Source organism: Triticum dicoccoides, chromosome 5B (genome assembly GCF_002162155.2).
Source record: "Triticum dicoccoides isolate Atlit2015 ecotype Zavitan chromosome 5B, WEW_v2.0, whole genome shotgun sequence".
NCBI lineage: Eukaryota > Viridiplantae > Streptophyta > Magnoliopsida > Poales > Poaceae > Triticum > Triticum dicoccoides.
The window spans coordinates 528768525-528781259 of record NC_041389.1 but is presented as its reverse complement, the minus strand read 5'-3'; positions in this window follow the sequence as shown (position 1 = coordinate 528781259).

Below are 12735 nucleotides of genomic sequence, written 5' to 3'. Positions count from 1 at the left end.
GGGGGGGGGCGCCGCCCCCTGCCCTTGTCCTATTCGGACTAGGAAGGGGAGGGGCGTGCGGCCCCCTCCTGCCTCCTTCCCTCTTCTCCCTCGAGGCCCATGTAGGCCCAATAACCCCCGGAGGGTTCCGGTAACCTCCCGGTGCTCCGGTAAAATGTCGATTTCACCGGAACGATTCCGATGTCCAAATACAGGCTTCCAATATATCAATCTTTATGTCTCGACCATTTCAAGACTCCTCGTTACGTCCGTGATCACATCCGGGACTCCGAACAAACTTCGGTACATCAAAACTTATAAACTCATAATAAAACTGTCATCGTAACGTTAAGCGTGCGGACCCTACGGGTTCGAGAACTATGTAGACATGACCTAGAACTATTCTCGGTCAATAACCAATAGCGGAACCTGGATGCTCATATTGGTTCCTACATATTCTACGAAGATCTTTATCGGTCAAACCGCATAACAACATACGTTGTTCCCTTTGTCATCGGTATGTTACTTGCCCGAGATTCGATCGTCGGTATCCAATACCTAGTTCAATCTCGTTACTGGCAAGTCTCTTTACTCATTACGTAATGCATCATTCCGTAACTAACTCATTAGCTACATTGCTTGCAAGGCTTATAGTGATGTGCATTACCGAGAGGGCCCAGAGATACCTCTCCGACAATCGGAGTGACAAAACCTAATCTCGAAATACGCCAACTCAACATGTACCTTCGGAGACACCTGTAGTACTCCTTTATAATCACCCAGTTACGTTGTAACGTTTGGTAGTACCCAAAGTGTTCCTCCGATAAACGGGAGTTGCATAATTCTCATAGTTACAGGAACATGTATAAGTCATGAAGAAAGCAATAGCAATATACTAAACGATCAAGTGCTAGGCTAAACGGAATGGGTCATGTCAATCACATCATTCTCCTAATGATGTGATCCCATTGATCAAATGACAACACATGTCTATGGTTAGGAAACATAACCATCTTTGATTAACGAGCTAGTCTACTAGAGGCACACTAGTGACTATATGTTTGTCTATGTATTCACACATGTATCATGTTTCCGGTTAATACAATTCTAGCATGAATAATAAACATTTATCATGATATGAGGAAATAAATAATAACTTTATTATTGCCTCTAGGGCATATTTCCTTCAGTCTCCCACTTGCACTACAGTCAATAATCTATATTACATAGTAATGATTCTAACACCCATGGAGTCTTGGTGCTAATCATGTTTTGCTCGTGAGAGTGGCTTAGTCAACGGGTCTGCAACATTCAGATCCGTATGTATCTTGCAAATCTCTATGTCTCCCACTTGGACTTGGTCCCGAATGGAATTGAAGCGTCTCTTGATGTGCTTGGTCCTCTTGTGAAATCTGGATTCCTTTGCCAAGGCAATTGCACCAGTATTATCACAGAAGATTTTCATTGGTCCCGATGCACTAGGTATGACACCTAGATCGGAAATGAACTCCTTCTTCCAGACTCCTTCATTTGCTGCTTCCGAAGCAGCTATGTACTCCGCTTCACATGTAGATCCCGCCACGATGCTTTGTTTAGAACTGCACCAACTTACAGCTCCACCGTTTAATAAAAACATGTATCCGGTTTGCATTTAGAATCGTCCGGATCAGTGTGAAAGCTTGCATCAACGTAACCATTTACGACTAGCTCTTTGTCACCTCCATATACGAGAAACATATCCTTAGTCCTTTTCAGGTATTTCAGGATGTTCTTGACCGCTGTCCAGTGATCCACTCCTGGATTACTTTGGTACCTTCCTGCCAAGCTTATTGCTAAGCATACGTCAGGTCTGGTACACAACATTGCATACATGATAGAGCCTATGGCTGAAGCATAGGGAACATCTTTCATTTTCTCTCTATCTTCTGCTGTGGTCGGGCATTGAGTTTGACTCAACTTCACACCTTGTAGTACGGGCAAGAACCCTTTCTTTGCCTGATCCATTTTGAACTTTTTCAAAATTTTATCAAGGTATGTGCTTTGTGAAAGTCCTATTAAGCGTCTTGATCTATCTATATAGATCTTGATGCTCAATGTGTAAGCAGCTTCACCGAGGTCTTGCTTTGAAAAAATCTTATTCTAGTATCCTTTCATGCTATCCAGAATTTCCATATCATTTCCAATTAACAATATGTCATCCACATATAATATTAGAAATGCTACAGAGCTCCCACTCACTTTCTTGTAAATACAGGCTTCACCGTAAGTCTGTACAAAACTATATGCTTTGATCAACTTATCAAAGCGCATATTCCAACTCTGAGATGCTTGCACCAGTCCATTGATGGATCGCTGGAGCTTGCACATTTAGTTAGCACCTTTCAGATCAACAAAAACTTCTGGTTGTATCATATACAACTCTCGTTTAAGAAAACCATTAAGGAATGCAGTTTTGACATCCATTTGCCAGATTTCATAAAATGTGGCAATTGCTAACATGATTCAGACAGACTTAAGCATCGCTACGGGTGAGAAAGTCTCATCATAGTCAACCCCTTGAACTTGTCGAAAACCTTTCGCAACAAGTCGAGCTTTATAGACAGTTATATTACCATCAGCGTCAGTCTTCTTCTTAAAAATCCATTTATTCTCAATGGCTTGCCGATCATCGGGCAAGTCAACCAAAGTCCATACTTTGTTTTCATACATGGATCCCATCTCAGATTTCATGGCCTCTAGCCATTTTGCAGAATCTGGGCTCATCATCGCTTCCTCATAGTTCGTAGGTTCATCATGGTCAAGCAACATGACTTCCAGAATTGGACTACCGTACCACTCTGGTGCGGATCTTATTCTGGTAGACCTACGAGGTTCAGTAGAAACTTGATCTGAAGTTTCATGATCAATATCATTAGCTTCCTCGCTAATTGGAGTGGTTGTCACAGGAACCGGTTCTTGTGATGAACTACTTTCCAATAAGGGAGTAGATACAGTTATCTCATCAAGTTCTACTTTCCTCCCACTCACTTCTTTCGAGAGAAACTCCTTCTCTAGAAAGGATCCGATTTTAGCAACGAAAATCTTGCCCTCAGATCTGTGATAGAAGGTGTACCCAATAGTCTCTTTTGGGTATCCTATGAAGACACATTTCTCCGATTTGGGTTCGAGCTTATCTGGTTGAAGTTTCTTCACATAAGCATCGCAACCCCAAACTTTAAGAAACGACAACTTTTGTTTCTTGCCAAACCATAGTTCATAAGGCGTCGTCTTAACGGATTTTGATGGTGCCCTATTTAACGTGAATGCGGCCGTCTCTAAAGCATAACCCCAAAATGATAGCGGTAAATCAGTAAGAGACATCATAGATCGTACCATATCTAGTAAAGTACGATTATGACGTTCGGACACACCATTTCGTTGTGGTGTTCCAGGTGGCGTGAGTTGAGAAACTATTCCGTGTTGTTTCAAGTGTAGACCAAACTCGTAACTCAAATATTCTCCTCCACGATCAGATCGTAGAAATTTTATTTTTCTGTTACGATGATTTTCTACTTCACTCTAAAATTCTTTGACTTTTCAAATGTTTCAGACTTGTGTTTCATCAAGTAGATATACCCATATCTGCTCAAATCATCTGTGAAGATGAGAAAATAACGATATCCGCCGCGAGCCTCAACATTCATTGGACCGGAAACATCAGTATGTATGATTTCCAACAAGTCAGTTGCTCACTCCATAGTTCCGGAGAACGGCGTTTTAGTCATCTTGCCCATGAGGCACGGTTCGCAAGTACCAAGTGATTCATAATCAAGTGATTCCAAAATCCCATCAGTATGGAGTTTCTTCATGCGCTTTACACCGATATGACCTAAACGGCAGTGCCACAAATAAGTTGCACTATCATTATCAACTTTGCATCTTTTGGCATCAATATTATGAATATGTGTATCACTACGATCGAGATCCAACAAACTATTTTCATTGGGTGTATGACCATCAAAGGTTTTATTCATTTAAACAGAACAACAATTATTCTCTGATTTTAAATGAATAACCATATTGCAATAAACATGATCAAATCATATTCATGCTCAACGCAAATACCAAATAACATTTATTTAGGTTCAACACTAATCCCGAAAGTATAGGGAGTGTGCGATGATGATCATATCAATCTTGGAACTACTTCCAACACTCATCGTCACTTCTCCTTCAACTAGTCTCTGTTTATTCTGTAACTCCTATTTCGAGTTACTAATCTTAGCAACCGAACAAGTATCAAATACTCAGGAGCTACTATAAACACTAGTAAGGCACACATCAATAACCTGTATATCAAATATACCCTTGTTCACTTTGCCATCCTTCTTATCCACCAAATATTCAGAGCATTTCCGCTTCCAGTGACCATTTCCTTTGCAGTGTAAGCACTCAGTTTCAGGCTTTGGTTTAGCTTTGGGCTTCTTCGTGGAAGTGACAACTTGCTTGCCATTCTGCTTGAAGTTCCCTTTCTTTCCCTTTGCCATTCTCTTGAAACTAGTGGTCTTGTCAATCATCAACACTTGATGCTCTTTCTTGATTTCTACCTTCGTCGATTTCAACATAACGAAGAACTCGGGAATCGTTTTCGTCATCCTTTGCATACTATAGTTCATCACGAAGTTCTACTAACTTGGTGATGGTGACTAGAGAATTATGTCAATCACTATCTTATCTGGAAGATTAACTTCCACTTGATTCAAGCGATTGTAGTACCCAGACAATCTGAGCACTTGCTCACTAGTTGAGCGATTCTCCTGCATCCTTTAGCTATAGAACTTGTTGGAGACTTCATATCTCTCAACTCGGGTATTTGCTTGAAATATTAACTTCAATTCCTGGAACATCTCATATGGTCCATGACGTTCAAAACGTCTTTGAAGTCCCGATTCTAAGCCGTTAAGTATGGTGCACTAAACTATCAAGTAGTCATCATATTGAGCTAGCCAAACGTTCATAACGTCTGCATCTGCTCCTGCAATAGGTCTGTCACCTAGCGGTGCATCAAGAACATAATTTTTCTGTGCAGCAATGAGGATAAACCTCAGATCACGGATTCAATCCGCATCATTGCTACTAACATCTTTCAACACAATTTTCTCTAGGAACATATCAAAATAAACATATGAAAGCAACAACGCAAGCTATTGATCTACAACATAATTTGCAAAATACTACCAGGACTAAGTTCATGATAAATTTAAGTTCAATTAATCATATTACTTAAGAACTCCCACTTAGATAGACATCCCTCTAATCCTCTAAGTGATTACGTGATCCATATCAACTACACCATGTCCGATCATCACGTGAGATGGAGTAGTTTCAATGGTGAACATCACTATGTTGATCATATCTACTATATAATTCACGCTCGACCTTTCGGTCTCCGTGTTCCGAGGCCATATCTGTATATGCTAGGCTCGTCAAGTTTAACCCGAGTATTCCGCGTGTGCAACTGTTTTGCACCCGTTGTATTTGAACGTAGAGCCTATCACACCCGATCATCACGTGGTGTCTCAGCACGAAGAACTTTCGCAACGGTGCATACTCAGGGAGAACACTTCTTGATAATTAGTGAGAGATCATCTTAAAATGCTACCGTCAATCAAAGCAAGAAAAGATGCATAAAGGATAAACATCACATGCAATCAATATAAGTGATATGATATGGCCATCATCATCTTGTGCTTGTGATCTCCATCTTCGAAGCACCGTCGTGATCACCATCGTCACCGGCGCGACACCTTGATCTTCATCGTAGCATCGTTGTCGTTATGCCATCTATTGCTTCTACGACTATCGCTACCGCTTAGAGATAAAGTAAAGCAATTACAGGGTGTTTGCATTTCATACAATAAGGCGACAACCATATGGCTCCTGCCAGTTGCCGATAACTTCGGTTACAAAACATGATCATCTCATACAATAAAATATAGCATCACGTCTTGACCATATCACATCACAACATGCCCTGCAAAAACAAGTTAGATGTCCTCTACTTTGTTGTTGCATATTTTACGTGGCTGCTACGGGCTTTAGCAAGAACCGTTCTTACCTACGCATAAAAACCACAACGATAGTTCGTCAAGTTGGTGTTGTTTTAACCTTCGCAAGGACCGGGCGTAGCCACACTCGATTCAGCTAAAGTGAGAGAGACAGACACCTGCCAGCCACCTTTAAGCACGAGTGCTCGCAACGGTGAAACCAGTCTCGCGTAAGCGTACGCGTAATGTCGGTCCGGGCCGCTTCATCTCACAATACCGCTGAACCAAAGTATGACATGCTGGTAAGCAGTATGACTTGTATCGCCCACAACTCACTTGTGTTCTACTCGTGCATATAACATCAACGCATAAAACCTAGGCTCAGATGCCACTGTTGGGGAACGTAGTAATTTCAAAAAAATTCCTACGCACACGCAAGATCATGGTGATGGCATAGCAACGAGAGGGGAGAGTGTTGTCCACGTACCCTCGTAGACCGTAAGCGGAAGCGTTAGCACAACGCGGTTGATGTAGTCGTACGTCTTCACAATCCGACCGATCCAAGCACCGAACGTACGGCACCTCCGAGTTCAGCACACATTCAGCTCGATGACGATCCCCGGGCTCCGATCCAGCAAAGCTTCGGGGATGAGTTCCGTCAGCACGACGGCGTGGTGACGATGATGATGTTCTACTGGCGCAGGGCTTTGCCTAAGCTTCGCGACGATATGGCCGAGGTGGAATATGGTGGAGGGGGGCACCGCACACGGCTAAGGAACGATCCGTAGATCAACTTGTGTGTCTAAGGGGTGCCCCCCCGCCCCCGTATATAAAGGAGCCAGGGGGGAGGAGGCGGCCGGCCAAGGAGGCGCGCGAAGGGGGGAGTCCTACTCCCATCGGGAGTAGGACTCCCTTCTTTCCTAGTTGGAATAGGAAAAGGGGGGAAAGAGGAGGAAGGGGGGAAGGAAAAAGGGGGGGCGCCGCCCCCCTTCCCTTGTCCTATTCGGACTAGGAAGGGGAGGGGCGCGCGGCCCCCTCCTGCCTCCTTCCCTCTTCTCCCTCGAGGCCCATGTAGGCCCAATAACCCCTCGGAGGGTTCCGGTAACCTCCCGGTGCTCCGGTAAAATGCCGATTTCACCCGGAACGATTCCGATGTCCAAATATAGGCTTCCAATATATCAATCTTTATGTCTCGACCATTTCGAGACTCCTCGTTACGTCCGTGATCAAATTCGGGACTCCGAACAAACTTCGGTACATCAAAACTTATAAACTCATAATAAAACTGTCATCGTAACATTAAGTGTGCGGACCCTACGGGTTCGAGAACTATGTAGACATGACCTAGAACTATTCTCGGTCAATAACCAATAGCGGAACCTGGATGCTCATATTGGTTCCTACATATTCTATGAAGATCTTTATCGGTCAAACCGCATAACAACATACGTTGTTCCCTTTGTCATCGTTATGTTACTTGCCCGAGATTCGATCGTCGGTATCCAATACCTAGTTCAATCTCATTACCGGCAAGTCTCTTTACTCGTTACGTAATGCATCATTCCGTAACTAACTCATTAGCTACATTGCTTGCAAGGCTTATAGTGATGTGCATTACCGAGAGGGCCCAGAGATACCTCTCCGACAATCGGAGTGACAAAACCTAATCTCGAAATACGCCAACTCAACATGTACCTTCGGAGACACATGTAGTACTCCTTTATAATCACCCAGTTACGTTGTGACGTTTGGTAGTACCCAAAGTGTTCCTCCGGTAAACGGGAGTTGCATAATTCTCATAGTTACAGGAACATGTATAAGTCATGAAGAAAGCAATAGCAATATACTAAACGATCAAGTGCTAGGCTAAACGGAATGGGTCATGTCAATCACATCATTCTCCTAATGATGTGATCCCATTAATCAAATGACAACACATGTCTATGGTTAGGAAACATAACCATCTTTGATTAACGAGCTAGTCTAGTAGAGGCACACTAGTGACTATATGTTTGTCTATGTATTCACACATGTATCATGTTTCCGGTTAATACAATTCTAGCATGAATAATAAACATTTATCATGATATGAGGAAATAAATAATAACTTTATTATTGCCTCTAGGGCATATTTCCTTCAGTGGCTCCTCTGACTTCATCTCCAAGTCTCCTGGTTGTCTTCTGGTCCAAGAAAAATCATCGCGAAAGTTTCATTCCGTTTGGACTCCGTTTGGTATTCCTTTTCTGCGAAACTTAGAAACAAGGAAAAAACAGGATCTTGCACTGGGCTCTAGGTTAATAGGTTAGTCCAAAAATAATACAAAATAGCATATTAATGCATATAAACATCCAAACTGATAATATAATAGTATGGAACAATCAAAAATTATAGATACGTTGGAGACGTATTAGTGTCTAGGATGGCCTTCTGCTCCATCGCCTTCTTCGCTTGAGCGAGCTCAAACGCGCACAACGTGTTTGCCATGCTGAATCAGGCCTGGGTGACCGGAAGCACTGTTGTACCTCACCGTCCCCCTCCATTGTCATGTCTGGCGCCTGTTGCTGCTCCTCCTCCTCTAACATCGCGCTCTGACGCTTGCTCCTCTTCTCCTGCTCCTCCTCCGCCTCCTCATGACCCGGAGGCAGGCCAGCTACAAACCGAGTGGCGCGCCATGCCCTGATCTTCTCTAGGAGCTACAGCAGGGGCTCCGGTGTGAGCATAGTATAGGTAGTTTCCCGCTGTCAAGCCATAGCTACGGACAACAAGCTGCGAGCGGATGGGTGGGTGGTGGCACTGAGGGGAGGGAAATGATATGCAATCAGGGTTAGAAGTCGCCGTCAGGCTTAAATAGCTGGACTTGGGCCCTCGTGCATTGTGCTAGAACAGCATGACGCGACACCATGCTCTCATTGAAAATCGAACGAGATGTCCGTCAGACAAACGGGTTTATGCGGGTTTTCGTGTGGGTCTCTGTAGTCAGTCCGACGTGGCAGACGCGTCTGGGCCTCTGATAACCCGCAAGTATACGGGATAGTTGTAGCCTCTTTCGATAAGTAAGAGTGTCAAACCCAACGAGGAGCTAAAGTAGAACAAATACTCTCTCAAGTCCTATCGGCCACTGATACGACTCTAGGCATGCTTGACGTTCGCTTTACCTAGAACAAGTATGAAACTAGAGATACTTTGTAGGTGTTGTAGGATAGGTTTGCAAGATAATAGAGAACATGTAAATAAAAGCCAGGGGCTGTTTAGATAAAGATGTAATAAAGTAAATATTAGTAGAGAGCTTTTTGTTACGAGAAAGTTATTTGTCCAAGGCAATCGATAACTAGACCGGTAATCATTGTTGTAATTCTATTTGAGGGAGAGGCATAAGCTAACATACTTTCTCTACTTGGATCATATGCACTTATGATTGGAACTCTAGCAAGCGTCCGCAACTACTAAAGATTCATTAAGGTAAAACCCAATCATAGCATTAAAGTATCAAGTCCCCTTTTATCCCATACGCAAACAACCTACTTACTCGGGTTTGTGTTTCAGTCACTCACGCAACCCACCATAAGCAAATCATAAACATATTGCAAACCCTACAACGGGAATCCCTCACGCTTGCGCGACACGGAGGGCACAATAGGACATCACCAATAATAAAACATGCAACTCAAGCCAATCACGATCATCAATTAACCCATAGGACAAAACGGATCTACTCAAACATCATAAGATAGCCATACATCATTAGGGAATAATATATAGCGTTGAGCATCATGTTTAAGTAGAGATTACAGCGGGTAAGAGAGAGGTTACACCGCTGCATAGAGGGAGGAAGAGTTGGTGGAGATGTTGGTGAAGATGGCGACGGTGTTGGTGAAGATCGCGGTGATGATGATGGCCCCCGGCAGCGCTTCGGCGCCACCGGAAGCAAGGGGGAGAGAGCCCCCCTTCTTCTTCTTCTTCCTTGATCTCCTCCCTAGATGGGAGAAGGGTTTCCCCTCTGGTCCTTGGCTCCCATGGCTTGGGAGGGGCGAGAGCCCCTCCGAGATTGGATCTATCTCTCTGTTTCTGCGTTCTCAGATTCTACCCCTTTACCGTTTTTTAAATATACGGAGATCCGTAACTCCGACTGGGGTGAATCTTTCGCCCAGATCTTTCTCATAAAATTAGCTTTCTCGCATCAAAAGAAGAGCGTCAACCGCCTTACGGGTGGCCCACGAGAGCCCAGACCGCGCCCAGGGGGGAGGGCGCGCCCCCCTGTCTCGTGGCCACCCCGGACACCGTTTCGCGTTGATTTTACTTCCCAAAAATCATAAATATTTCAAAAAAAATCTCCATCCGTTTTTATCCCGTTTGGACTCTGTTTGATATTGGGTTTCTGCGAAACAAAAAACATGCAACAGACAGGAACTGGCACTGGGCACTGGATCAATATGTTAGTCCCAAAAATAGTATAAAAAGTTGACAAAAGTATATGAAAATTGTAGAATATTGGCATGGAACAATCAAAAATTATAGATACGACGAAGACGTATCAGCCTCCCCATTTTTTCTTCAAATATGGGCGGGATATGAGGGGTGTCGGTCATTTCGAGCATATGGGGCCGGCATGAGGAGCCCGTTTGGGTTGATTTCTTTTAACCGGTTAGTGACCAAGCCATTCCCCTAACGTACAATGGGTTTGGGGGAGCCCCGCTGTAGATGCTCTAATAGACTAAAGGGGCCGACAAGACAAGTTCATATATCGCCGGTACAATTTACTCTCCACGGTTCAACCCCAACTCCTATCTAAGGCACCCGTTACACTGTTATTTGCACATAACCCTCTCCGTCCCGAGCCCAGCCCATTTTCTTTGTTTTCTTTTTTTATCCTTCATAAAATATGAGTGTATATGAGAGATTCAAACCCCAACGCTTCAGGTTTACTCCCGGCGGCGACAATCAAATGGGAAAGCTTACTTATTGTGCCCACTTACATCTTTTATTCTCCTTGTGCCAAATGTAACACTAAAAAAACATCGCGTCCCCTATCGTTTTCTTCTTCCATTTGACCATTTCTTCTTCTTTTTTGTTCACTGTTTCTTTTTTCCATTTGTTTTTTCTTTTCTTAATTCACAATTTTTTTACAAAAATCATGAACTTTATTTAAATTCATGAACTTTCCACAAAGTCAAGAACTTTTTTTCAAATCCATGATTTTTAGAAATCATGAACTTTTTCCAACCCTGTGAATTTTTTTCAATCCATGATCTCTTTAGAAGCTCATGAATGTTTTCCGAATCTGTGAAATTTTTTAATTTTGTGTTTTTTCAAAAATGATGATTTATTTTCATAATATATGATTTTTAAATTTTTTTCATGAACTTTTTAAAAATTCAAACTTTTGTGAAATTCATGCACTTTTTAAAAATTTGTGAACTTTTTCAGATTCATGATATTTTTTCAAATCTATGAGTTTTTTTTCAAATTCGTTATTTTATAAATCATTGATTTTCTTCTTCAGATCCACAAAACAGTTTTCAAATTCACAGACCATTTTAAACCCATAATATTGTTTTGATTTCTCTGTTTTTTAAATCCGTTAACTCCAAGACCAAGGGAGCAGAAAAATCAAGCCAAAATACAAACTAGTGCAAACGACCTACCATTTTTTTTGGGTGTGTGAACGGCCTACCTTATTATTATTTTTTTAGCAAAATGCAAATGGCCTACCTAAGAGCAAGAGAAAAGGCGAACGAACGAGACCCAGAACCATTCATAGTGTGGCACAACAGGCGCCGAAGTGGGGCTCTCTGGTTCAGCCAGTGCTGGCACCTCTTGACTAAGTGGCATCCCGCTTTATCTCATGAAATGAAACTAATAATTTACTAGCTCGTATGAACATTTTGCTCATCACCTGGCTAAAATCAACATTGAATTTATACCCGCTATCCCATCCGTTTTGTACCCTACCCCCGACTCGTATTTAACCTCTATCAACATTTTGCTCGCTTCAGTGTTTATAGTCGTCGTTAGGTGGTCTACGGATTTGGATGCAATTTTTTATTATTTTTAGTGTTCGTTGTACTATCAATCTACCATGATTGAAGATGAATAGATTAAAAGTTTTACCAAAAAAAGAAAAAAAAAGACTAGTATTCTTAGTTATTGAGAGCTGGTCGTGCCATCTTCCGTGGTATACGTTCCTCGCTCTCCAACCTACACCTACCTCACTCACCCGTACCGAAACAAGAGCGATCAATCGGCTCAACCACACGAGAACACGAGAACACGTCCGGCCAAAAACAGCGGGCGCCGCCACGAGCCAGCCTAGCACCAGCACGCCACCGGGTTTTCCTTCCTAAGACAAACGACGCAGCACCGTTGATGATGAATAGGCCAGCCGGGCCCGTCGCGCTGGCAGGTGGGGCCGGGGCGACGGGGGACGGAGGCATCGAGACTCTCTCTGCAGAGATCGTCATGGGCCGGGCCTCGTGACCTCCGCCAGCCAGCCAGCCGCGTCGGTCGATACGCCCGATGCCCGCGCCCACGTGCAAAGCCCGGCCCGCGCTATAAGACGGCCCCGCTAACTTCCTTGGACGCGCATCCAACCCTCCTGCTGCTGCTGCTGTGTTGCCTTGCCGCCCCGACCGCCGCCTCCACCACCCACCCACCCACCCCCACCGCGCCGGCCTCTCCCCCTGTCCCGTCTCCCTCATGGCCTCCTCCGCCGCGTCCGCCGTCTCCTTCGCC